Genomic DNA, 5110 nt, shown 5'->3' on the forward strand with positions numbered 1-5110 from the left:
TTTTACAGCTGTTTGAAGTTAAGTGCTAACTTTTTTTTAAATTTATATTCTACAAAACTGATGGAGCGTAGGAAAGGTAAGCGGTCGACGCTCAGTACCTTTGCCTGAGAAGCAGCGAAACCTCCCCTACCCACTTTATGGCACATTGTAAAATAATAAGCCTATTCTCCTGGAAAGGATAAACATAAAGTTGCAACATTAATTGTTTGAAGTTAAGGGCTAACTTTTTTCTTAACAATTACAGGTATTGAATTAGTAAGCGGATGGAAATGAGCTTTACGGTGCTTATAGAGAAAACATTGAACTTTGTACGAAAAATGATTTCAATTAAAGCAAATTTTTTTAACCATTTCTTTTGCAATTATTTTAAACAAATGCAGGTTTTTAAGATACTGTCAAAAACATGGACATTTTAAAATTGGCTCTGTGAAAATTGCCGAAAACTGACGCTGCGTCGAGTCGCATCACCGCGGCGCGCTGCGTCGTCGCTGGCAGCCTGGATGACTGCAGCGAGCGAACGTGCGTTATTATTTGCGATCAAGGTGGCTCCATCCGACATTATTCTACATTATCTCCGAGCATTTGCAAGGTTTAATGTGATCAATAAATATTGGTAACTCACTCTTTGTCAAGATCGTGTATCGTCCCAAATTTCGCCTATACCTACCGATAATTGCAAATTTAACGCGTGCTTCGTTATAAAACAGTAACATGGTAAACTCAAAAGCTCCACCTCGCGGGTTTTTCTACCATAGTAATGTGCGGACGAGAGCCGTTTCGTCTACACGGACGAGAGCCGCGGTCTATCTCCACTACCTCGTTTGATACGTGCCGCCGAGAAACAAGTAACACCAGTCGATTCCTTGTGCTCTCCCGATTAAAATAATGTCAAACACGATATGATTTTGATTATTTTTAACAAAGATACATAAAACTTGGTTTATAGAAAGAAAGGTCATGCTCATCGCGTTATGTAAACAGACCCGAGCGCGGCTGTCGTCCATGAGTGGTAGTCGATTCTAAGCCACGACCAGACCCGAGCGCGGCTCTCGTCCGTGAGTGGTAGTCGATTCTAAGCCACGACTAGACCCGAGCGCGGTTCTCGTCCGTGACTGGTAGTCGATTCGACGAGCGCGGATCGCGTCCGTAGCATGTTAGAATGCTACGAAAAGTTCTCCGATTCACTAACTCCCTATTATTCTCTCATATTTTTGTGTTTAATTATTTAATGACTGAAATTATTAAGAAAATGAAAGCGTAACACAAAAAGTATATAAGTTCCGTTTTAAATGTTTAGAAATTTTTATTTTTTTATTTTCAATATCTTCTTTCCGACATCGATTAAATATAATATACATAAATTCTGTTAGACAAATCTTCATTTACTGTCATTTTTAGCTCGTAAAGAACTGATAGAAAAGTAACTTTGGCGATTCTCCGTAACCGTTGTAGGGTTCCAACCTTTAGTATTTAAATATCTTTATTATAAATAATTGGAATCATGTCGTATTTGATATCATTTTAATCGGGAGAGCACAAGGAATCGATTGGTGTTACTTGCGTGAAAATCTGTTTGCAAATAAGGAACTTCAATTTTTCCTATTTAAATCCCTAATTCTATCCTTGTCTTTTATGACGTCATTGATTTCGGGCATCGAGCTCGAGCATCGACGGTCGAGCGAGACCCTTTTTTTGCTTCTTCGGTTCTGTACCAATTATCTCGGCGACCGAGAGCAAAGGAAGCCGAAATGACTACCAGTCATGGATGAGAGCCGCGCTCGGGTCTGGTTGCGGCTCTCGTCCGTAACATTACTACATTTCGAATATTCAAAGGTGTCATGGAAAAGATTCAGTTAATTAGTGACAGTTGAACGTGGTGCTGCGAAGGAAGTGTATAGCCTCTATCTTGACTTTCGAGGACTGCTTAGACTAAACGTAAGTTTCATTCTATAAAAATAAACTTCAAAATAATGAAGGGGAAATACAGTAAAATGTGCCTTCATTGTATATTAACTAATATTTCGTTTGTTTTAGTAATAAGCATGGATAGTGAAAAATTAATTGAATTGGTTCGGCAAGAATCCGTGCTGTACGACCAAACAAATAAGAGGTATATGGACACCTACAAGATACAAATTTGGAGCAGAATGGGAGCAGAGATGAATGACAGTGGTAAGTTACAGAGGTTGCAGGCTTAAATGTTTGACAGTTTTTTAAAAAATGGTTGAGTTTTGAACCCAAGTTATATAGAAGTTTTTTCTTTACATTCATGTGATCTATTACCCCTTCAAATTTTTGTAATACTATCTCAAATACCCTGCATTGTAGTAGATACAAAACACTATTTTAGATTTTGCTGAAACTTCACTATATTATAATATTTGTAAAATGGTGTACAAAATAAAGGGTACGCTTTTCTTGCAGGAGTTGCATGCAAAACAAGATGGAACAACATAAGGGACCAATATAAAAAGGCCTTGCGAAAATCGGAGGGATGAAGCGGCCACGCTGCGCAGCCTATGAAATCATACAAATTTTCGAACCAACTATCATTTTTCAATTATCATATGACCGAGAGGGACACCATTTGTAGTGTACCAAATAGTGCTCCAAATGATAATAATAGTAGGGAAGTGCCCGTTGTGCAAGAAACGGTGGAAGAAGCAGAACCTGCCACAATTGAAAATACTCTGGACACAACAGCAGAGCAGGAAACAGGAAACAAATCAGAGCCATCTTATAGCAGCCAACAATCCATACCAAGCAGAAAGAATGATCAATCCGCATCTTCAAAATCACTGGAGTACTTAATGAAAAACTATCAAAGTAGATCATCTGTATCTGACAAATTTTTGGATACAATTCAATTAATGGTCGAAAAACTTCCTTCGATCAAGCAAAATATATTACGTAGTAAGATTTTTAATTTAGTACAAGAATGTGAATTGGATGTACTTCGCGAGGAGGAACGAAGGATGGGAGAAGATGATTTAGGAGAAGAAGGATTAAGAGAAAGCTCATCCACATGTCAACAATTTTACAATAATTTTGACCCACAATAACATAAAAAATAGTATATTGTTTTATATATACACACACACGCACGAACGAACGCACACACACTAGATTATATTATACATTGTTAAATTTATAATATTAGATTGTGTAATACATTGTTAATTTATAATATTAGCTTATATAAAAAAATTTGTAAACTTAGAAATAATAGATATTTTACATATTTAAGTGCTATTATTTTGCCAGGCTACGGCTCTTCTTTTATTAAAATACTGTTTTAATGTCTTCCTCACTTGGAATGCAGCCCTGGCGGAATTGCCACTTTGTAGCGGCAAATTTTGCAAAGCCACATTTGTTGTTGAACATGATGTAGATGCCGTGGGAGCGTCTACATTACTTGTGGAAACATTTTTCCCATCGTGCTTCCGAATAAAATTGTGTAGAATACACGTGGATAATATAAAATAATCAATATTTTCCAGTGAACATTCAATGCGTTGATTATAAATTCTAAATTTTTGTGACAATATGCCAGTCTTCCATTTGTTGTCCCGGATATGGTCTCATTAAATATGTTTTCAAGAGGAAAGCTTCGTCTCCAACTAAAACAACTGAAGCTTTTTTCGTGGAGTTTGGTAGCGATGCTTCTTTTGGAACATTTAAAGTTTCACGTTCCAATTCTTTTTCAAAACTGGAATGCGAAAAAATTCCACCATCGCTATTCTTTTCGTAAGACCCTACATCTACGGCAACAAAATTATATTGTGCGTCAATAACAACCAACAAAACGATCGAAAATGTTTTCTTATAATTGAAATATTGCGTCCCGGTATTCGCAGGAGCTTTTATAAATACGTGCTTTCCGTCTATCGCACCATGCAGTTGGGAAAGTTCCATAGTTCGTTAAATTCTTTGGCTATTTCCTTCCATTTTTCCTTACTTGGCAGTGGCATTGTTTCTTACATGAGGCATTCCACTATTGCTCTGCATGTATCGTTCACAATAGTGTGTCCGTGCTTTGGCTGAGGCGATAGCTAAATGAAATTGTTTTATAAGAATTGCTAGTTGTTACAAATCTGAAACAAAATTGAACCATAATATTACGTGAAGCGTAAATATTAAATAATAAAGAATAACAGTTATTGAATAATGAATCCGAAACGGAACTCCAAGAAAGTAATACAAGTAGTTGGTATAAACAATGAAATTTTTTGTCCATTTAACTCACCTTAGAGTAACTGCCAATCGTTCCTTGGGGGTGATAGATAATCTCCATCGTGTATCTTTCTTTTTTATACGGTGTTCTATCTTAGATAATAATACTTCGAATGTACATCTTGACATTCTAAGATATTCCGCAAATTTTAGTTCGTCCTTTATTAGTTCTTTGTTCTGTGTCACAAATTCACCTTCACTATTTCTTTTCTTTCATGCATCATGGACCCACTTTCTTTTTACACTTTCCTCTTCCTTTTCTTCCTTTTGCTCCTCCATAATGGCCACTAATGCAATTAATTCCTCGTCAAAAAAAGAAGCCACATTTAATAATTTTTTCCTTCTCGTACACGACTCTTGAAAACCAACTGTATTCCTACTCGTTCAAGAGCACCCTGAGGTATAGTTACACGATCCATGACGCGACGGCTAAACACTCGAAAGGCCGGGCCCGAATCGCCCAGACATGTGTGATTCGACCTTTAACCGGCGTTAAAACTGTGGTATTGTCAGATACTCCTAGAATTCGTTTCTTATTTTCTTCAGAAATGTAGGCATCTGGCCAACGTCAAGTCCCAAGAGTTTTTTTCAACCACTTCACACCATCATAAAAACGGCCTCCCTGCCAAGGACCCAAAACTTTCTCTTTACCCTCTTTACCCCACTAAGCTTTTCCTTGTCCTTGCACCCCCTTATTTTGTCAGAAAGAATTAGACCTCTGAACTGAACACATCGTTTTGTAATAAAGAGTATTGAATTATATATCTCGACAATTCGTGTTTAATTTGCCATCCTCCGGGTATACGACAGTATCAACGAAAGCTAAATCTATACAAACACTACTGTATGTATACATATCTCTGGAACGCTGGTTATA

The sequence above is a fragment of the Calliopsis andreniformis genome, unplaced genomic scaffold (genome assembly GCF_051401765.1).
Source record: "Calliopsis andreniformis isolate RMS-2024a unplaced genomic scaffold, iyCalAndr_principal scaffold0022, whole genome shotgun sequence".
Taxonomy (NCBI): Eukaryota; Metazoa; Arthropoda; class Insecta; order Hymenoptera; family Andrenidae; genus Calliopsis; species Calliopsis andreniformis.